Source organism: Physeter macrocephalus, chromosome 1, assembly GCF_002837175.3.
Source record: "Physeter macrocephalus isolate SW-GA chromosome 1, ASM283717v5, whole genome shotgun sequence".
NCBI classification, from domain to species: Eukaryota; Metazoa; Chordata; class Mammalia; order Artiodactyla; family Physeteridae; genus Physeter; species Physeter macrocephalus.
In genome coordinates this window covers 143,405,334-143,428,783 of record NC_041214.2, presented here as the reverse complement: position 1 = coordinate 143,428,783, position 23,450 = coordinate 143,405,334, and the positions used below count along the sequence as shown (strand labels likewise).

The 23,450-nt window shown below is 40.5% G+C and overlaps 1 protein-coding gene across 5 annotated transcripts in view; it reads right to left on the bottom strand.

Annotated features, from left to right (window-relative positions):
* LOC114486964 (SCAN domain-containing protein 3-like) overlaps nt 1–23,450 on the bottom strand; it is a 332,132-nt gene that overhangs the window by 86,026 nt on the left and 222,656 nt on the right. Inside the window, exon 5 of one of the 5 annotated variants that reach the window (XM_055086235.1) lies at nt 10,340–10,993. The exons of the other annotated variants lie outside the window; for them this stretch is intronic. The gene's annotated coding sequence lies outside the window, so the exon portion shown is untranslated. Of the gene's footprint in view, nt 1–10,339; nt 10,994–23,450 lie in introns of those variants that run through there. 5 annotated transcript variants of the gene reach the window in all.

The following is a 23,450-nucleotide window of genomic DNA, read 5'->3' as shown; positions in this document are numbered from 1 at the left end:
TTAACTGAGCTGAATATTGAAATTACCAAAGCACTCAATTTCTTAAGATGTAGCTGATCAAAAATAGAATATTCTAATTTCCTTGGAAAGAGGGGAAGAGGGTGAGGAGTTTAAAAAGCTCTAAAATGTAAAAATTGTATCTATATACACACAGACATACAACCTATGGTTCTGTTTTCTGGAGAACACTGACCAATAGACTATCTCACGGTGTTTTTCTGAGGATGAAAGAACAAGTTCCATATGGTGCTAGAATATCGTAGTTTTCATTTCTTTCCCCATTACTCACCCCCCGCAAAAAAAAAAGTTACAGGGAGTCCACTCATAAGGCAAGTTCTGCAAGCCAATTGGCTTTGTCCTCTGGGCTTTGTAGGAGAATCAGGGAAGCGGGTAGAAGGAGAGAAAGACACAAGGTATGGACTCTCCCACAGGGGATGGAGCTGCCTAAGACACAAAAATTAAAGTCCAGTGTGTCATTAGCTGTCACTTGGCCCAGATCCCAGATCCAACCCTAGGCTGGGTGTGACTCCACCAGAGCAGAACGCTCTATGCCCAGCCGGAGTCATTTTAAATGAGAGCTGTGGGCCTGGTTTCTGGAAACCATCTCACATCAAACCCAGAACCGAAATGTGTTTCACTTGAGCTCTGGCATCTAAGAAGCATGTGGAGAAAAAGAATTCAAAAATAACTCCATCAGAAGAAGCACTACAAAATGAGGCTAAGATTTTTCTCTGTCACTGAATGTGATAAAAATAATGCAATACCTTAAATACCATCACTGCTTTTTATCAGAATTTCTAAGGGAGAAACTTAAGCCAAAGTCAGGTAAGTGAAAAAGTTGACACTAGTCTCATATGGTAAACTGATCATATTTCTCAACAACCAGACATATAATTCACTCTCATCTCTCTCTCTCTCTGGACTCCCTGACTACCTTCTACCATGGGTTGAACTGATTTCACCCGGGAAGATGTTGAATTTTATGGTCATTGCTTGAGTAGACACAATCACAAACTTCCACAGTCAAACTAAACTGTTTCAAGACTTTAAAATCTTGGTGGTCTTCAAAATGCATTGAAAAAAACTATTTTCAAAGATATGTGTCTAGTAAAGATGTGGGGTACAGGTACACTCATACCCTATGAGAATGTAAACTGTACAGCAGTTTGGCAAGTTCTGGAGAGCACTTTGGCAACATACACCAAAATGCCAAAGGTGCATATCTTTCTCTTCTAATTAATTTTTATTGGAGTAGAGTTGCTTTACAATTTGTGTTTCTACTGTACAGCAAAATGAATCATCTATACATATACATATATCCCCTCTTTTGTTGCTTTACAATTTGTGTTTCTACTGTACAGCAAAATGAATCATCTATACAGATACAGATATCCCCTCTTTTTTGGATTTCCTTCCCATTTAGGTCACCACAGTGCATCAAGTAGACTTCCCTGTGCTATACAGTATGTTCTCATTAGTTGTCTATTTTATACATAGTATCAATAGTGTATATGCCAATCCCAATCTCCCAATTCCTCCCACCCCACCCCTTTCCCCGTTGGTATCCATACATTTGTCCTCTACATCTGTGTCTCTATTTCTGCTTTCCAAATAAGATCATCTATACCATTTTTCTAGATTCCACATATAAGCGTTAATATATGATATTTGTTTTACTCTTTCTGACTTCACTCTGTATGACACTCTCTAGGTCTATCCACATCATATCTTTTGATTTCATGTTTTCACTCTGAGGAAATGATCTAAAAGAAATAATTGGACAAATACACGAAGGATGTATACATGAGAATCATAATAGCAATGTTGACTATAAACATAACATAAAATAATATCAATATAATTATGAATCAAGAAGGCTAAATGCATAATGATCATTCACACAGGAAATACTCTACAACTACCACAAGTGAATCATGCAAAGCTATTTTATGTCTACATTGTATTAGGCATAAAAAGGAAGATTTAGAGTGTGCTGCCATTTTGCTTTTAACAAAAATACTCTATGTACATAAAGTCCAGAAGAATATATACAAAATATATACAAAAAGATTAAAAATTGTTATCTTTGGATTGTTAGATAAAAGGGTAGTACTATTTTTTTCTTTCTTTTCTTTTCTTTTTTTTTTTACTTTCAGGATGAATAGCCTACTGATTTTTATAATCAGGAAACAATAGTAATTTAAAATTCTAACTAGATACAAATTAATATAAAAATTTGTTTTCACATATTTTAAGGAGTTTTAATATGTGGAGTTTCAGAAAATTGGTCAATAATTTTTAATTTTTGGAGTTTCAGAAAATTGGTCAATAATTCTTAATGTAAGGCAGAAGCAGATTCAAACAAAACGGAATTCTCTGAAAGCCAAGGAAAACACAAGACAATATTTAAATGCTCAATAATCCTGCAAATAAGAGTGTAGGCTGAGATCCATGGTAACTACTGAATAAATACGTTTGTCAGTGTCTCTGAATCTGTGGGGCAGCATGAGCGGCTTGTAAATAAATGACTTATCGACGGTATCGTGAAGATGAATTCCAAGCACTATCATTGACTCTATTATGAGCAAGTTGACAAAGCTTTTGTTATCTTCTCAGCTGGAGCGATTTTCACATTGTAAGTTTGTGTAGCAATTTCTCTCTGGGTATTCAAGCCCATCTTAAAATGAAACTTCAGCCAGAATATGGTTTAACATGCGTTCAGTGATAAAGAGAGATCAATCATTTTTGAGGAGGGATGATGTGTAGAACAGGGAAATATATAGTATTTGTCTGTCAAGACAACAAAATTAAGGGAGTAAACTGACTTTCTGTTCAAGGACTCAACTGTGAATAGAGAGTTGTGATCAGCCTAGTTTCTTCTAAGTTATATGAAAAGGGTGCCAATAAAATAAATATAAGTAATAAAATGAATAAATAATCATAGATAATACAATTTAATAATAGATAAGGCTGATCCTGGAGTCCTCTGGTTATGCCAGTTTTAACCCTTGAGTTTCTGCATAGTGGGGAGGTAGGAAATGTGTCCTGTGGAGGAGAAAGTGCAGGGTGGGAGAATTTGGAGGACTCAGAAAAGCACCTGTTTAGCAACTGGTATAAATTATTTCCATATTTTACCCATGCCACAGCCCTCTGTATCTTTGATTCATGCAACTGGCACTGAGACTAGCTCTAGAAATGATGCCCTAAATCAGGATTTCCCTACATGTACTCCCTTAAGCCAGTGGTTCTAAAAGGTGGGCATTTTTGCCATCCCCCGCCCACCAGGACATCTGGCGATTTCTGGGGACATTTTTGGTTGTCACAACTGGGGGAGGGGGCTACCAGCATTTAGCAGGTACAGGCCAGGAACACTGCTAACCATCCTATAGCCCCACAATAAACAATTATCTGACCTGAAATGTCAATAGTGCCAAAGTCGAGAAACACTGCCTTAAGCATTGAATATAAAAGTTATAATGAAGTTTTCTAATAATATTCTTTGAATGGGTTACTTTGATACTTCAGTATTTGGCACTTCTCAAAACAATGAGTAAAATAATGGCCATTTCAAATTATTTTTGCTCCTGGAAATTTTCAGCCATTTCTGGAGTTCTAGAAATCCAGACATGACACCATCTTTTAGTGATTTTCATTCTATGGACCCGCAGAAAGCAAATTCACAGAAAGACTTCAAAATCTTTTGATACAGCAGGGGTCTAAGCGAAAAATCAGGCATGAAATGGCAACTTTCAACATAAGCAAACGTTTGAAAATTTCTGCCATGCATTTCTTCTACAAAAGCTTATGAGGTTGCACAACAATGTGAATGTACTTAACGCTATTGAATTGTACACTTAAAAACGGTTAATATGGTAAACAGAAAATGTAGAAAACAAATTTATGGTTACCAAAGGGGAAAGGGGGGGCATAAATTAGGAGTTTGGGATAAACATATTCACACTACTATGTATATAATAGATAAACAACAAGGACCTACTGTATAGCACAGGGAACTATACTCAATATTTTTTAATAGCCTATAAGGGAAAAGAATCTGAAAAAAAATAGATACATATGTATGTGCAACTGAATCACTTTGCTGTACACCTGAAACTAACACAACATTGTAAATCAACTATACTTCAATTTAACAAAAAAGAAATAACAAGAACTTATGTTTCTTTTTTTCTTCTTTCTCAGGAAATCTCATTCTTGGGATCTGTTGTGTTACTACCACTGTTAACTGGTCCACAGAAATAGATCTTCTGAATTTCTAAAACAGATCTGCACCAATTATTCATTAATGATCTGTGATTATATGTGTGTATGTGTGTGTGTGTGTGTCTTCAATTTTTAAAAAAATGTTAAATTTTATGTCGTGTATATTTTGCCACACACAAACACACACACACACACACACACACACACACACACACACGCCTATGAGGAAAGCCTAGTAGGACAATCAATCCATGGAGTGAAAATTCTCCAGATGAGTCTCTTTCTAGAATTACAGGAATATAGTAAAATTGAATCCATGCTAGAATCTCAGTATCACCTGTTTCTTGACCTCTCTTTAAGTGTGACGGGCTGTGCATACTCATACATAAATGGTCTGTGTGTTGGAAATCTTTAGTGCCTTTTCCCCTGTCCTCTTGGCTCAACTGTTTTACTGCAAGCTGTTGCTCAGGGACGACCTCAGGTAGCCTCCCAGCCCCTCTCCTCAGGTGTGCCACCCACTTATCACTTTCTGCCCTAGGGCTTCTCTGCTGCTACTTCCTGGGACACCTTCGGGAAACCCACTCAGTGATTCTGATGCGTGCACAATGTAGAAGTAGGAGGGTGTTAACACCACATGGGAAATCGGGCAACTCTGAGTCAGATTCTACACAGCTCATTAGAGGGTTCCCAGAATATAGTATATTTATATCTATAGATGTATATTCTTGTATATTCAGCATAGAATCTCTCTGGAAGAATACCCGAAGAACTAGTGTCATTGTTGTTTCCAGAAAATGAAACTGGTGGCTGAAGGACAAGGGTGAAGAGAGAATTTTCAATGATTATTCTCTTATGCCTTTAGAATTTTGAACCGTGTGAATATACTGCTTATTTAAGAATTAAATAAAATTAAAATTTAAATAAATGAAATTATCCTTCATTAAAGTTAGAAACTCTGGGACTTCCCTGGTGGCACAGTGGTTAAGAATCCGCCTGCCAATTCAGGGGACACAGGTTTGAGCCCTGGTCCGGGAAGATCCCACATGCCGCGGAACAACTAAGCCCGTGCGCCGCAACTGCTGAGCCTGGGCTCTAGAGCCCACGAGCCACACCTACTGAGCCCGCATGCCACAACTACTGAAGCCCGTGCGCCTACAGCCCGTGCTCCGCAACAAGAGAAGCCACCAGAATGAGAAGCCCATGCACCACAACAAAGAGTAGCCCGCTCACCAAAACTAGAGAAAGCCTGCACACAGCAACAAAGACCCAGTGCAGCCAAAAATAAATAAATAAATAAATACATTTATTTAAAAAAAAAAAAAGAGTTAGAACATCTTATTTGATGTGAGAAGACCTAATTATTCAGATTGATTCCAGTCCTGTACATTGGGGAAAAAAATAGATTAGATATGGCAAGGTTGTCAAGTTGAGAAATTACCTAAAAAAATTAAGCTTGTCACAGATTATCTGCCCATAAAGAGGGCTTTTTATAGAGGAAATGGCATTTGTAGTTCAGAAAGCAATCATCATATTATTTTGGTCATATTTTAAACAGTAAATGTCAGAAATGTTGGAATGAAACTTGGTTAGAAGATATTTCTGGTGACTTCACATTGATTATATATCAAAAGTAGTGGAAAGGTGTGTCTCACACATCAGACTACTAAGTTAGCTGACAAAGGCATTTTGCTTTTCTGTGATATTTTAGTAGAAGCCTTGGTCTAGAAGCACAATCAGGTGAATCCAGATAAATTCTGTGCGATCATTTCAGAGGAAGAATTCCTTGATTTTGGTAGACTTCTTCTCAAAATAGCCCCACCTGCTTCTAGTGTCATATCAAACTTTGGCTACAAAACAGATTTTCATATCCTAAAATATGGAAACTGTATACTTTCATTACTTCTATTATAAACACAGTGGCTTGCTTTATTGCTGGTCTCTGTTATGTTTTAAACAAGCATGAGATATGAAAATCTGTTTTATAGGAAGGTTAATCAATGACATTTCAAATAATCAGTTTTCTAGTCACATAATCTAGATTGACAATGAAAACTTTCAGGAATATTTCTATGCATAAAACATTGTTATAATATTTTATATTACTTTAGATAATCTTCTTCCTAACTACAATTTTTCCATGTTTATACATGGGAAACCTGAGGCTAGGAGATGGATCTGGCTTGCCTACCTCACACAGAGAGACGGCACAAGAAAATATATACAAGTTCCAAACCTCTATCTGTCTACACAAAGAGGGTGCTTCTTATTTGCACAGTCCAAACCATAAGCTGTGTTTCCCCTACTTTCTTTCTGTGCTTTACTGATTAGCTAGGAATTTATTCTTGATAAGATTACAAAATCAAATATGAGTTGAATCAAACTAAGGAAAATGATAAAACTATGATTAAACTAGGCATTAAGCAGAACGGCAAAGCAAAAGAACTACCACGCCATATGACTACCTTAAAAATTACACTATTGGTTGCAGGGCCAAGTGTTTGCTCACAATAATTCATGGGAAATACTATCACATGCTAGGAGAAAGCATAATTAAGTTTGCCTGCTGGCATTGCCCTACATAATATAATCTGTTTATTCAGAAGCCCCACTTTGTCTTCCAAAGGTTGATTCAGGAGCTTCTTAATCTGACAAGATAAGTTGTGTTATGTTTTCCTTTGTAATGAATATTGGAATAGTTAATGTAGGGGATGATTCTTTATTAAAAGCAATATATTATAAGAAAAACTCTTACTCCGTCTGAGAAAGCAATCTCCCTGTTCCAGTGTGGGCTTATTAACCAGCTAAATTTGATCTTCTCATGAAGCTAACTTTTAATTGTCATCAACAAATACATGCAAGGTCTTATATCAGGGGGAAAAAAAGGTGACTGTTTTAAGCTAAACACTTATTAAGTAGCAAAAGCAATGAACCTCACTTAGTTTGCATTTATTAGGCCTTATATTTACTGAAGCCTGAAACTCTGGTTATTACTACTTATATAACATTGAACTTGGTGCTTGTGTAAAAGCATGATAAAGGTGACATTAACCAAATTTTAAAAAAAGAAAACTCCCTGTGAGAGATTATCTGCTCATCATCAAGGGACATTTTAGAACTACCTAGAGATTTTAAATACTAAAGTTAGCTTCTAGGGTAGTTCAGAAAAATATTCCCTAGAATTCTGAGGATGAACCATTCAGTTTTGAAACATTAGTTTCCCTTCCTATAACTGAGGTTATAATGGAAGAATACATTTTTAGTCTCACATACGTAGTTTCTGGACCCCTGGTAACAAACGTTTTCTTTCTTCACTGCTCTAAAAAGCCATAGTTTTACTGGGAACAAAAAGTGATTTTTTGGTTTTATTTTGTTTTGTTTTGTTACAAAAATAGTGTCTTTTAAATTCCAAAGTAGTCAAGGCATTGCTTGGGCAAATAAATTAGCCAATTCAACCCAAATTAAACCAGTGATATCATGTAAACAAAAACAAAATCGTTGGTGATGATATTTATTTAACCTGTCATTCGGTAATTTTATAGTTTTGAGAGAAAAAATATAAATTTATATTTTCAACTTTAACCCAGATGGAATTTATTCTCAATCCAACCTTGAACAGGTCCAGGTGAAATACCAAGGAGATATTTCAAGGCTAGTCTTCTAGTGTACATTTTAAGGAATGAAGAATCTGGACTTTTTTTTCTCCCAAACTCACCTGAAGCACCTTTAAAGTATGAACACATCTTATCCATGAACTTGTTCAAAAAACATCCTTCTGTTTGTGACTCTCAGCAGCAGACAACCCCCCACCCCCACCCCGGAGCTACTCTGGGCATGTTCGACACGATGCCTGACAATATATCGAATGAGAAATGACAGGCTGACCCTCCAGTTGGAATCGACCTATCCTCTAAACTTTGAAGCTTGAAGAGTTATTTGTCATTTTGACTCAGTCTGCAGGTATGGAATTCTCTCGTAACAGTTTATGGGGTTGAAGCTTTGGTGGCTGTGCAGGACTCGATTTCTTTTCCTACTGCAGGGATGCAAGGCCTGAATATGACTTATAGCCCAGGCAGTAACCAAAATGACAACATGTAGGAAAGAGTAAATCGACTGACCCCAGAGCTAAGTATCCATCTCAGAGATTTACAACAGGGACCACAAAGAGATATCCAGAGCTAAGAAGTACTGCTAGACTCCTTGAATTCATGGTGTTCTGCATGTCAACCCACCTAAGAAATTGGGATTAAACTATAGTCTCACATCCCCCTCATATGACAGTAATGGTGGTAATAGTATTCATGCTATTCGTAGTAAGAGGAATAATTGTCATAGAAACATTACAACCAATATCCTTAGAGTTCTACAGTACATTTTACCAGAAGCTTCTGAAGAAGGCTGAAGGAATCTAATAAAAGAACCACTAGGCCTATGTGTGATAAAGCCTCTTTTTTTTTAATATCTTTATTGAAGTATAATTGCTTTACAATGGTGTGTTAGTTTCTGCTGTATAACAAAGTGAATCAGCTATATGTATACATATATCCCCATATCCCCTTCCTCTTGCATCTCCCTCCCATTCTCCCTATCCCACCCTTCTAGGTGGTCACTAAGCACCGAGCTGATCTTCCTGTGCTATGCGGCTGCCTCCCACTGGCTATCTATTTTACGTTTGGTAGTGTATATATGTCCATGCTACTCTCTCACTTCGTCTCAGCTTGCCCTTCCCCCTCCCCGTGTCCTCAGATCCAATCTCTATGTCTGCATCTTCACTCCTGTCCTGCCCCTAGGTTCCTCAGAACCATTTTTTTTTTAGATTCCATATATATGTGTTAGCATATTGTATTTGTTTTTCTCTTTCTGACTTACTTCACTCTGTATGACAGACTCTAGGTCCATCCACCTCACTACAAATAACTCAATTCTGTTTCTTTTTATGGCTGAGTAATATTCCATTGTATATATGTGTCACATCTTCTTTATTCATTCATCTGTCGAAGGACACTTAGGTTGCTTCCATGTCTGGGCTATTGTAAATAGTGCTGCAATGAACATTGTGGTACGTGTCTCTTTCTGAATTATGGTTTTCTCAGGGTATATGCCCAGTAGTAGGATTGCTGGGTCATATGGTAGTTCTATTTTTAGTTTTTTAAGGAACCTCCATACCGTTCTCCGTAGTGGCTGTATTAATTTACATTCCGACCAATAGTGCAAGAGGGTTCCCTTTTCTGCACACCTTCTCCAGCATTTACTGTTTGTAGATATTGTGATGGCCGTTCTGACTGGTGTGAAGTGATACCTCATTGCGGTTTTGATTTGCATTTCTCTAATGATTAGTGTTGTTGAGCATCCTTTCATGTGTTTGTTGGCAATCTACATATCTTCTCTGGAGAAATGTCTATTAAGGTCTTCCACCCATTTTTAGATTGTGTTGTTTGTTTTGATATTGAGCTGCATGAGCTTCTTGTACATTTTGGAGATTAATCATTTGTCAGTGTGCTTCATTTGCAAATATTTTGCAAGTCTCTTGGTTGTAGGATTTTCCCTTTCATCACTTTAAATATGTCCTGCCACTCCCTTCTGTCTTGCAGAGTTTCTGCTGAAATATCACCTGTTAACCTTATGGGGATTCCCTTGTATGTTATTTTCGCTTGCTGCTTTAAAATTTTTTTCTTTGTATTTAATTTTTGATAGTTTGATTAATATGTGTCTTGTCATGTTTCTCCTTGGATTCATCCTGTATGGGATTCTGTGTGCTTCCTGGATTTGATTATTTCCTTCCTCATGTTAGGGAAGTGTTCAACTATAATCTCTTCAAATGATTTTTCAGAACTTTCCTTTTCTCTTCTTCTTCTGGGACCCGTATAATTTGAATGTTGGTGTGTTTAATGTTGTCCCAGGAGTTTCTGAGACTGTCCTCAACTCTTTTCATTGTTTTTTCTTTATTCTGCTCTGTGGAAGTTATTTCCACTATTTTATCTTCCAAGTCACTTAGCCATTCTTCTGCCTCAGTTATTCTGCTATTGATTTCTTCTAGAGAATTTTTAATTTCATTTATTGTGTTGTTCATCGTTACTTGCTTCCTCTTTAGTTCTTCTAGGTCCTTGTTAAGGTTTCTTGTATTTTCTCCATTCTATTTCCAAGATTTTGAATCATCTTTACTATCATTATTCTGAATTCTTTTTCAGGTAGACTGCCTACTTCCTCTTCATTTGTTAGGTCTGGTGGGTTTTTAACTTGCTCCTTCAGCTGCTGCATATTTCTCTGTCTTATCATTTTGTTTAACTTACTGTGTTTGGGGTCTCCTTTTCACAGGTTGCAGGTTCATAGTTCCTATTGTTTTTGGTGTCTGCCCTCAGTGGGTGAGGTCAGTTCAGTGCCTTGTGTAGGCTTCCTGGTGGAGGGCACTGGTGCCTGTGTTCTGGTGGGTGGGACTGGATCTTGTCTTTCTGGTGGGCAGGGCCACGTCCAGTGGTGTGTTTTGGGGTGTCTGTGAACTCAGTATGATTTTAGGCAGCCTCTCTTCTAATGGGTGTGGTTCTGTTCCTGTCTTGCTAGTTGTTTTCCATGGGGCGTCCAGCACTGGGGCTTGTTGGTCATTGGGTAGAGCTGGGTCTTAGTGTTGAGACAGAGGTCTCTGGGAGAGCTTTCACCGATAGATATTACGTGGGACCGGAAGGTCTCTGGTGGTCCAGTGTCATGGACTCAGCTCTCCCACCTTGGAGGCTTCGGCCTGACACCCAGCCGGAGCACCAAGACCCTGTCAGCCACACGGCTCAGAAAAAAAGGAAGAAAAACAAAATAAATCAAATTTTAATAAAATAAAAAATAGTAATAAAATTTTAAGAAAAGGAAAAGAAGAGAGCAACCAAACCAATAAACAAATCCACCAATGGTAACAAGCACTAAAAACTAGACTAAGGTAACCATAAAAATCAGAAACAAATCAGTCACAGACAGCAAAACCCCAAATCTACAGTTGCTCCCAAAGTCCACCACCTCAATTTTGGGAACATTTTTTGTCTATTCAGGTATTCCACAGATGCAGGGTTCATCAAGTTGATTGTGGGGATTTAATCCGCTGCTCCTGAGGCTGCATGGAGAAATTTTCCTGTCTCTTCTTTGTTCGCACAGCTCCTGGGGTTCATCTTTGGTTTTGGCCCCGCCTCTGCATGTGGGTCACCCTCAAGTGTCTGTTTCCCCACCCAGACAGGAGGGGGTTAAAGCAGTGGCTGATTAGGGCTCTCTTGCTCTCTCAGGCCAGGCAGAGAGAGGGGTATGGTAGTCATAATTGGAATGCAGGGAGAGCCTGCAGTAGCAGAGGCCAGCATGACATTGCAACAACCTGAGGCGTGCCATGTATTCTCCTGGGGAACTTGTCCCTGGATCTCAGGACCTTGACAGTGGTGGGCTGCACAGGCTCCCGGGAGGGGAGGTGTGGGGTAGTGATCTGCACTTGCTCACAGGATTCTTGGTGGCAGCGGCAGCAGCCTTGGCATTTCATGCCCATTTCTGGGGGGTCTGAATTGATAGCCACGGCTCACACCCATCTCTGGATCTTGATTAGGTGGTGCTCTGCCTTCTGTGGGCACACGGGGAAGGAATCCCCTCTCCTTGTGCACCCCGAAACAATGGTCTCTTGCCTCTTCGGCAGCTCCAGACTTTTTCCCGGACTCCCTCCCGGCTAGCTGTGGCGCGCTAGCCCCCTTCAGGCTGTGTTCACGCAGCCAACCCCAGTCCTCTCCCTGGGATCCGTCGGAAGCCCGAGCCTCAGCTCCCAGCCCCCACCCATCCCATCGGGTGAGCAGACAAGCCTCTCGGGCTGGTGAGTGCTGGTCGACACCGATCCTCTGTGCGGGAATCTCTCCGCTTTTCCCTCCGCACTCCTGTTGCTGCGCTCTCCTCCATGGCTCCGAAGCTCCCCCCTACCCACCCCCCGTTTCTGCCAGTGAAGGGGCTTCCTAGTGTGTGGAAACTTTTCCTCCTTCACAGCTCCCTCCCTGAGGTGCAGGTCCTGTCCCTATTCTTTTGCCTCTGTTTTTTCTTTTTTCTTTTGCCCTACCCAGGTACATGGGGCTTTTCTTGCCTTTTGGGAAGTCTGAGGTCTTTTGCCAGGATTCAGTAGGTGTTCTGTAGGAGTTGTTCCACATGTAGATGTATTTTTGATGTATTTGTGGGGCGGAAGGTGATCTCCAGGTTTTACTCCTCTGCCATCTTGAAGGTCCCCTCAGGCTTTTTTTTTTCTTTTTGGTCCAGTTTTATTGTGATATAATTGACATACAGCACTGTGTAAGTTTAAAGTATACAGCATAATGATTTGACCTTCATATATTGTGAAATGACTTCCACAAGTAATTTAGTTAACATCCATCATCTTATACAGACATAAAAAAGAGGAGAAAGGTGTTATTTTCCTTTTAATGAGAACTCTTCAGATCTTTCTTAAAGGCTCTTGACAAGAGGAAAAAGGAAGAAACTTTAGGTGATGCAGAAAAAAATTGATGAGGCCAAGCAAAGAATTTGGACTCAAAAAAAATGTATACTCTTAAGGAACTATACAGACTTGAGTTATTCTAACCTCCTTTGCTCTCAGTTTTATCACTCACACAATGAGAGACTAAATGACATCTAATTTTCATCTCAATTTTGAAATTCTAAGATTCTATTATGAAATATATCAAAGTGAATATTAGTTTCTTACCAAAATTACTTAAAAATCACCACATTTCATAAAATTACCACATGAAACATTTTGTATAAGGATTTTTTTTCATATTTAACCCTAAGCAACACTTGAGGAGGCATTTGACCAAGACTATCAAATACATTTCTTCATAGGGTGACCAGCAGTTAAAACAGGACTGTCTCAGTTTTACAATTCAGAGGCCTGTGTCCCAGGACTCCCCTTGGTCACCGGCAAGCCAGGAAGGCTCATCACCCTACGTCACCACAACACTATACTAGTCACTCCCTTCCACCACCTCCATAGCTCCCTTCTCCTAAAGGGATTAGTTCCTTCAATTGTCAGATTCAGTCCCAACCAGTTACTGATTCAATCTCAACCAAGAAAGACCTTCTATAAGGAACTATAATCTAGAATTGTCTTGGTTCTATGTCTCAGCTGCCATTTAATGAGCCTGGGAGAACCTTGGCCAGCTGCTTGCCCACTGAGAACTTGGTCCTGTATTGGTGGGAAATCCTGCTATAACAGCCTGACCTCTCATCTATGGCCTTGACAACTTGCCATGCCCTTCTCCCACTCCATGTGGGAGCTGTGCCTGCCATTTGTATTCCTTGATGAACGTCTGAACCTTGAAATTTGAACCAATTCAACTTTCCACCTGGTAGTAATAGACGCGAATCTCACTTCTACGCCTTTCATTTCTACGCAAAAACTCCCAGACTGGGCTGTCCTCTCGCTATCCCAAACCACCCAAACACTCCTGAAAGAGAATCTAGGCCAGCCCAAATCTAGCTAGATGGCCATATCCCTACGAGCACCATCATTTGTGCCAATGGCCATCTTTGCATCCTTGGTTCCTCTCAATCTTAGCTTCCCTGTTCTCCCACTAGCTTGCATTGTTGGAGGTTCCAGTATGAGGTATGGGGGTTCCAGTCCAAAGTATGGCCAAGCTCACCCACAATGGGATATGGCCCTGTCATTCTAAATGAGTCGAATTTCTCATATCCGACTCCTTCAGCTTGAATTTACTGTTGAAGGGACAGGTGATGCTAATGCTTGAGGCTCTGCTCCTTGCCCACGCTGGTACCAGCTCTGTCTCTGTGTCACTGGAGCACAGCTACAGAAAGGATGAAGTCAGTAGGAGAATGAGCATGCTAACCCATCTCAGTCCCTTCAAATAATTAATGGCTAGTGGGAAGTAGCCGCATGGCACAGGGAGATCAGTTGGGTGCTTTGTGACCCACTAGAGGGGTGGGATAGGGAGGGTGGGAGGGAGGGAGACGCAAGAGGGAGGAGATATGGTGACATATGTATATGTATAACTGATTCACTTTGTTGTACAGCAGAAACTAACACACCATTGTAAAGCAATTGTACTCCAATAAAGATGTTAAAAAAAAAAAAAAGAAAGAAAGAAAAAAGGATCCGGGGAACTTCCCTGGTGGTGCAGTGGCTAAAGACTCTGCACTCCCAATACAGGGGGCCCGGGTTCGTTCCCTGGTCAGGGAACTAGATCCCACACGCATGCCACAACTAAGAGTTTGCATACCACAACTAAGGAGCCCACCGGCTGCAAATAAGACCTGGCGCAAACAAATAAATAAATAAAATAAAACAAGTATTTAAAAAAATAATAATAAGTGATGGCCAACTAGAATTTCATGCAATCTTTTTAATATACGTGGATTATATTATTTCATCACAGAAGAGTGTTCCTCAGAAAGAACTCAGGATCTTCAGCTTTAAATGATGTCTTCAGAGGATACTGGGGAGGAGTCAGATCTGCTGTCAGCTGTCAGTCAGTAATCCAACCGGGAGCATTGTCTGAATCTAATTCACTCTTCCTACGGGAGCTCTTCAGTCCTTAGTGGCAAGACCCAGGAGTAATGAGCACAAGCTGAGTGAGAAATTAAGACCCCTCCCCCCACCACTCCCACCCTACGGTTAAGGTAGTGGCCATCTTCCAACCTTTAGGAAAGCAAGAGCCTCACTCTAAGCTGAGACATGGACCCCACAAAAGGCCCAGTCAGATGTGGGAAGGAGAGGAAAAGCATGATAGTAAGTATTGTTGACTGGCCCTTTCCCCAAGAGTAGCTTCAGAGGATGGGATTCGGATGCCTCCGGAAAGGGACAAATCTGCCGTTAAATAGTGCAGAAGACCTGTGCGTACTACCTGCAGGTAGGGAATGTCATACAGCTTGGGAAATCTGGGGTAGAACAGAAAGCAGACACAGAGGCAAAGTAAGTAGCAACAGGGAAGTGAGCAATCATGGGGCAGGAGGCCAAGAGCCGCTGGAGCTGGAAAGTGCTGGAGAGGCCAGTTGGCAGCAACTCTGGAAAAGGGCAGCAGAGCAGAAGGAAGGGACAAAGGGAACCAACCAAGTCAGAGCAGCAGCAGCTGAGTCAGGGCAAAGCCTAGCTCTGTCTGGACCAGGCAAAGTCAGACTGAGAGCAAAAGAGGTGTCATAGAGGTGACTCATGAGTGCAACAGGTGGGAAACCATGGAGATGGGAAGCAGTGGGTCGGCTTGCCCATTATGACCTCATTGTTAAAACTCTTGACAAAAGGCACACCTGGTTAAGTTCTTGTTCCAGCTTTTCTTCACTGTACTCATTGCTTTCCAAATGCCAGAAGAATCAGTGTGTGAAAACACGTGACCAACCAGATATTTAAGTGGTCAACTAATACACATCCAAGACTTGTATAGTCAGGGACCATGGAGGAAAAAAGTGATTACAACGACCTGCACCTACTAAAAATTTATACAGAATCTGAGAGTGATGAAATTGGCCAAACTCACTTTGCTCAATAGCACTCACCACTGCCACTGGATTTTGGGTGTGTGAGATGGAGTACAGGACAGGCAGTTGGCTTAGAAAGAGACAGTGTGTTTCTCTACTAATCCTCCAATTACCTACCCACCCATCACCCCTGCCCCCCCCGCCAAAAAAAAAAAAATCTACATTGGAATAAGAAACCCTGAATCAATAGTTAAGAAACCAAAGGTCAAGATAAGAATATGCCACTCATAAATTATAAAATCTTAGACATTCATTACCTAAATGTTAAGGAACTCAACTGCTTTATCTGTAAAATGAGGGTGGTGCTGCTGCTTTCAAAGTGGAATGTGAAGAGGGTAAAGGTACTATAAACGTACACTACAATTATGACCATATAGAGATCATAGGAGAGGCATTTTTAAATTTCTATTTCATTTCCTTTCTTCCTTATTTCTGTTTTTATTTCTCTATCTGAACAGACAGGGTATATTCTACTTTTTGACTGAACAACTTTCCAACTGTCTTCAAATAAGATAAAGTACAGAGAAGCCAGAAGGAATTTGGAACATCAGGTTTATCAGAAATGCTATTTATTGTGGGATGAATTGGGAGATTGGGATTGACATATATACACTAATATGTATAAAATAGATAACTACTAAGAACCTGCTGTATAAAAACCGAATAAAATAAAATTTAAAAATTAAAAAAAGAAGAAATGCTATTAATTGAGAAGAATTGTTAGAGAACGTCTGCTTACTCATCATCGACAGAGGATGAGCATTAGCTCAATAGCACTAAGGCATTACCAACAGCCCTTCCTCTATGTTTTCCTTCCTGTCCTTCCCTCATACATCTTACTTTGTTCTCCCTCCAAAACGGTGTCACTTTCCTGATTTTCAGCCAAGTAAGTCTTCTTGTCCTGGTGTATGGAATTTAAAGTCACTTGATTATACACAGAAACATTGTTAAAATAAACTTTGTTTTAAAATGTCTACATAATACGGTGACAATGTCTATTATTTGTCAGTCTCCATCTGATGGAGACAATATCTGAAGCCACTGGTCTGGCTTTTTAACTTCCTTTACCCTCTAAGAAAAGGAAAGGGGACAGGGGAAAGTGAAATAGAGAGAAATTGGAGAGTTGGAAATACTAGCAATAATTTAATTTAGAATTCGAAGTTGCCCTGTGCTATGAACTGAATATTTATGTCTCTGCCAACATTCACATGTTGGAACCTAATCCCCAAAGTGATGGTATTTGGAGGTTGGGCATGTAGGAGGTGATTAGGTCATGAGGCTATAACCCTCATGAATGGGATTAGTGCCCTTATAAAACAAGCCATGGAAAGATCCCTTGCCCCTTCTGCCATGTGAGGACACAGTGAGAAGGTACCTGTTAAGGAATCAAGCACTTAACAGACACTGAATATGATAGCACCTTGATCTTGGACTTCCAGCCTCCAGACCATGAGAAATTAATTTCTCTTATTTATAAGCCACTCAGTCGATGGTATTTTGTTATAGCAGTCTGAAGGGACTAAGATATCCTGGAATCCCTCCTCTCCTGTATCCTCCACATCCAACTGGTCACTAAACCTATTTTAAAAATATTTTTCTATTCTAGCTCCTCCCTCTTTTATTGCCATTTCTCTATTCCATATCCTTGTGATCAGAGATCTTATAATACTCTTTTAACTGGTTCCTTCTTTCTTCCCTTTAATCTCCAGTCCATCCGCTCACTGTCATCAAGCTTCTCTGTTTAAAGACCTCTAATGGTTCCCTATTGCTTAGAGTCTGACATCAAGTCTCCAGAGCCTGACCCCAGATCAAACATCTAGTAAACCTGTCTTAACACTTTTTCACCATGTATTCTTCTCTTCCATCAGAGTGGACTATTTATAAATTATCACCACGGTGTGATTTTCTTTTAAATGAAGGCTCATAAAAAATCATTTTAGAACAATCGTATCTTTTGAAATTAGCCTTTCATTTAAAAGGTTCTTCTTTTCAGGAAATCACTGTTTTTCCCATAGAACTTAGACCGGAGGAGAAAAACATTACAAATCTAAACTTTAACATACTGATGTGGTTGCAGATTTCTTTTTATTCTTTCAACAAATATTTACAGAGTGTCCATCGTGTATTCTTCTGTGTTTGGTGCAGTAGACCGAGTGAATGGTCACTGTCAACTGTGACTATTAAGGAATGCTTTGTAGAAGAAACAGAAATCCATCTAAGGGCTTCCCTGGTGGCGCAGTGGTTGCGCGTCCGCCTGCCGATGCAGGGGAACTGGGTTCGCGCCCCGGTCTGGGAGGATCCCACGTGCCGCGGAGCGGCTGGGCCCGTGAGCTATGGCCGCTGAGCCTGCGCGTCCGGAGCCTGTGCTCCGCAACGGGAGAGGCCACAACAGAGGGAGGCCCGCATACCACAAAAAAAAAAAAAAAAAAAAAAAAAAAAAAAAGAAATCCATCTAAGGTCCTGTAAATAGCAAGGAAAAGGACATTCCAAATGAAAAAGCCACAGGTGTACACGTGTATGGGGAAAAGGTTAAAGAATGACATGGTTATAATGGGCATAGTTTGTTGGAGAATGTAAAATCAAAATATAATACCAAGGTCTAGTGCCACCTAAACGTTAAGGAATTTTTATAGACATTTTTGGAGATAAAAGTCATTATCATGTGACTGGAAGGGGATAAAAAATAAGGGTAAGCTTCATGATATACATGTTCAATGGATCACTTTCAGCACCCAGGCACGGCAGGGCTTATTGTGCAGAAAAATTTTGATAGAGCACAGGAATGGAGAAAGATGAAACAAAAGGAAGGAGCACCCCAGAACTGAGATGTATGTCAACATTTTTGAGTATTTGGATCTCAAACAAAATGACAGGTAGGCAAAATGGTACCATTGAATAGGCCTTTTGATGGCATCTTTTGCTATATCTGCAAAGAGATATGTTGGTAATATTAATTTTTTGTGTTTGACTGACTTACTGGGTCAGACCATTTCGGGTCTTTTAGGATTGGAGTTGGGTTTCAGTCATAATTTATTTGGATAACATACTAATTATTTATTCTCACACTACTCTTGGAGTAGCAGAGCATATGAAATACTATTCCAAAACAGTTAAAGAGCAGAATCGAAAGTCCAGAAATAGACTCATGGATTTATGATCAGTTGAGTCACAACAACTTGGGGAAAGGAGAGTAGAGAGCACAGCTTGACAATAAAAATGAACGACACAGGCAAAAAAAGTGGGTAAATCTCAAAAATAGTATGTTGAGTGAAAGAAACTAGACACAAAAGAGAACATGCTGCATGATCCTATTTATATGAAGTTTAAGAAAAGTCTAATAGGGCTTCCCTGGTGGCGCAGTGGTTGAGAGTCCGCCTGCCAATGCAGGGGACAGGGGTTCGTGCCCCGGTCCGGGAGGATCCCACATGCCGCGGAGCGGCTGGGCCCGTGAGCCATGGCCGCTGAGCCTGTGCGTCCGGAGCCTGTGCTCCGCAACGGGAGAGGCCACAACAGTGAGAGGCCCGCGTACCACAAAAAAAAAAAAAAAAAAAAAGAAAAGTCTAATAAATCTATAGTGATAGAAATCAGATCAGTGTTTTGTTGTCTGGAGTTGGGAGGAAGGGTGGAGACCGACTGCAGGAAGACATCAGGGAACTTTCACGGGTGATGATAATATTCTCTGTCTTATTTGGAGTGATGGCTACAAGGTATATCAGTTTCCCAGGGCTGCCATCATGAAGAATCACAAACTGAGTGACTTAAACAAGAAAACTTGATTGACTCACCATTCTGGAGGCTAGAAGTCTAAGATTAAGATGTCAGCTGGTCCCTGTTCCTTCTGAAGGCAAAAAAGGGATCTGATTCAGGCCTCTCTCCTACCTTCTGGTAGTTGCTTGGCTTGTGGAAGCATAGGTGCAAACTTCACATGGCATTCTCCCTGCATGCATGCCTCTGTGTCCAAATTTCCCCCTTTTATAAGGTTACCAATTATATTGGATTAGGGCCTACTTAATTACTTCAATTTTACTTGATTACCTCTGTAAGACACTGTCTCCAAATAAGGTCACATTCTGAGGTACTGAGGGTTAAGATTCCAACATAACTTTTTTGGGGGGGGAGGGCACAATTTAACCCACAGCACATGGCTTATACATTTGTCATAAGTCATAGAACTGTACACGTAAAATGTGTGCATTATATCGTATATAAATCATACATCAATAAAGTCAATTTTAGAAAAGCTTGACATGTATGAAATTTTTTGTTGTTGCTGTTGAGAGTTATGTTTTATTAGGCGGAAATTTTTAGGACTTCAAGCCCAGGAGGCAGCATCTCAAGTAACCCTGAGAGAACTGCTACGAGGAGGTGAAGGGGAGAGCCAGGATATATAGGAGTTTTGCAACAAAGGGCAGGTAGTCCGAACATCAAAAGATTATTGTTAATTAAAGAAAACCAGATATGTCAAGTTAAGGAATTTAGCGCTTTTCTATGTATGGGAAGATGCAAGAGTCTGGGCTCACTGAAAATATTCCTTTGATAGGCACCTCAGTTATCTGGGACGAGTATCCTGTGTTTTCACATCCTGAGTATCCTCAGGGAAAATTCTGACATCTGAAATGCATATTATAGAAGAGAACTCTTCTCTTAACCCTCTCATATTATAGAAGAACGCTCTCCTCTCAGTACAATAGTGTGTTGTAAGGACAAACCCTCATTTTGTCCTGCCTTTTTCCCAGCTATATTAAACCCAGCATATTAAACTTAGCAAAAAGACACCATTTGTGGGAATTCCCTGGTGGCGCAGTGGTTAAGAATCCGCCTGCCAATGCAAGGGACACAGGTTCAAGTCCTGGTCTGGGAAGTACCCACATGCCGCAGAGCAACTAAGCCCACGTGCCATAACTACTGAGCCTGGGCTCTGGAGCTCATGAGCCACAACTACTGAAGCCCGCAAGCCCTAGAGCCCGCGTCCACCGCAAGAGAAGCCACCGCAGTGAGAAGCCCAAGCACAAAGCCCACGCATAGAAAGGAAGACCCAACACAGCCAAAAATGAATGAATAAATAAATAAATTTATTTTAAAAAAAAGATACAACTGCCAAATGTTTCATAAGGAATATACATTTTTTTTTTAAAAAGACACCATTTGTCCCATTCATCTTCATGCAGGAAAGTAACCAACTCTTACTGAATGCTGCTTATACCTTACATAACCCAAGTGACTTCCTGATGAAGAACTCACTCTTTTAAATACAAGGGTATGAATACAGTTAGACTCGAGGTAATGAAAACAGTAGCCCACATTTAGGATTCCAGATGATTTAAAAACCCTTTACTTTGGTCTCATCGGTGCAGTGCAGTGTTGAAGAGGAGTATACCTCAGTGGAAAGAAATCTAGCCCTGGAATAAACTGGTGTGAACTTTATAGGTCCAGAAACTAGTAGAGCAGCGGTCCACAACATTTTTGGCACCAGCGACCGGTTTCGTGGAAGACAATTTTTCCACAGACCGGGGTTGGGGCGGGGGAGATGATTCAGGCAGTAATGCAAGCAATGGGGCGCAGCAGATGAAGCTTCGCTCACTCACCCGCCGCTCACCTCCTGCCGTGCGGCCCAGTTCCTAACAGGCCACGGACCAGTACTGATCCACGGTCCAGGGGTTGAGGACCCCATTGTAAAGTGAAAAACCATCGTAAAAGCCAACAAAACTACCCTCTTTTTGGAGACACAGAGAGGTTAGTGCTTTGCCCAAGGTCCCATGGCTACTGAGAGGTAAAACAGGAACCGGAAACCACACTTGCTGACAGCTTGACTCATACCCTTTCCAAGTTCCTGCTCTTTCTACACTCAGTTCTTGTTATGCTCTGTGTGAAATGCAAAAGAGAGAAACAAGAGTCTAACACAATCACCACAGAAAGGGGAGGACGGAATTTCATGTCCAAGAAAGTAAAACTCTAATTTCTTTGTATGGTAAAAACGCAAGAGTGGAAAAATACAATACTCCAAAATTGAAGAAATCATCTGTATATGTCTTTATTGTAGACATGTAGTTTTTCCAGAAATTTCTGTCATGAGGGGTTGATATGTAAAAGCTTGAAAAACACAGATAATTTTGTCTTAAATGGTTCTCCACCTACAATTTAAGTATATTTGTAAGAGTTCATATCTTTGGTTAATTAAAATACACTCATATTTTCCTTTCAGTGACGGAAAGTTCTTTTGCTTTAAACCTAGCTAAGTCATAGAGAAAGAATGTCACAATCATTTTAATACTTAAAGCAAAGTGAAATTATTTTGCCTCATTAAATAATATTTTTAACATTACAGGCATAGTTGTTACCAAATAAAAAATTATCTGAAGATCCAGCAATTTTAAAGATGATCTCTGTGTAACTCATGTACATACACATATATTTGCGTTTATTCTTTCATTTCTTAATTCATTTATTCAACAAAAATTTGTTGAGAACTTATTATGGGCCTGGCTCACTACCGCAAGGTTTAAAACATAAAAATACAAAATGTTCTTTCTGTTTCCTTATCAGAAATAGTTAGTTAGACCTTAACAACTGTTAGAGCAAGATAACTCCAGGCCATCTGTCAAATGTTTACCATTATCAAAACTCTCCCTGGAGGGAGTTGCAACCTTGGCTCACCTCACCAGCAGTAATTTCATTTTTCCTAGGTTGAAAGTGTTCTAAATGTCTCAGGCACAGCAGAGAAATAAAATAAGATCCTTGGCTCTGGGAAGCTTACATTCCATTGGAAGGAACAAAAATAAACAAATAAATATACAATATAACTTCAGGTGGTACAGAGTTCAAAGAAGAACAATAAGTGTAGTAGAAAGATGGCAAGCATGGGGGGAGGGGGGTGGCTATTCAGATAAGGTGGTCCAGAAAGTCCTCTCTGAATAGATGACGTTTGCACAGAGACCTGAAAAAAATAAAAGCAAGCCTGTGTATACCTTGGGGGAAAGCCGTGTAGCCAAAGGAAACAGCAAGGGCAAAAATGTGGGTAGAAACATATTTAGTATGTTCAAGGAACAGCAAGGAGACCGGTGTGGCCAGGGTGCATGGAAAAGGGGGAGCGTGGGCTTCCCTGGTGGCGCGGTGGTTGAGAATCTTCCTGCCAATGCAGGGGATACGGGTTCGAGCCCTGGTGTGGGAAGATCCCACATGCCGCGGAGCAACTGGGCCCGTGAGCCACAGCTACTGAGCCTGCGCGTCTGGAGCCTGTGCTCCGCAACAAGAGAGGCCACGACAGTGAGAGGCCCGCGCAACGCGATGAAGAGTGGCCCCCGCTTGCCGCAACTAGAGAAAGCCCTCGAACATAAACGAAGGCCCAACACAGCCAAAAATAAATAAATTTAAAAAAAAAAAAAAAAGAAAGAAAAGGGGGAGCGTGATAGAAAATGGCTTGGAAATGTAGACCCTTGTCTTTGTATTTTATAGTCACTGGGATACAAAGTGTTTTGGAGTGTTCCGAGATAAGAACGGCATAATCTGATTGGCATTTCTAAAAGATCACTTTGTTTTCTGTATGCAAATTAGGCTCTAGGAGAACAAGAGTGAGAGATAAGTTGAAGGCTTTTGGTGGCGGTCCAGGTGAAAGCTTTGACAAGGGTGATAATGATGAAGAATGGCTGGGGGCTTCCCTGGTGGCGCAGTGGTTGAGAGTCCGCCTGCCGATGCAGGGGACACGGGTTCGTGCCCCGGTCCGGGAGGATCCCACACGCCGCGGAGCAGCT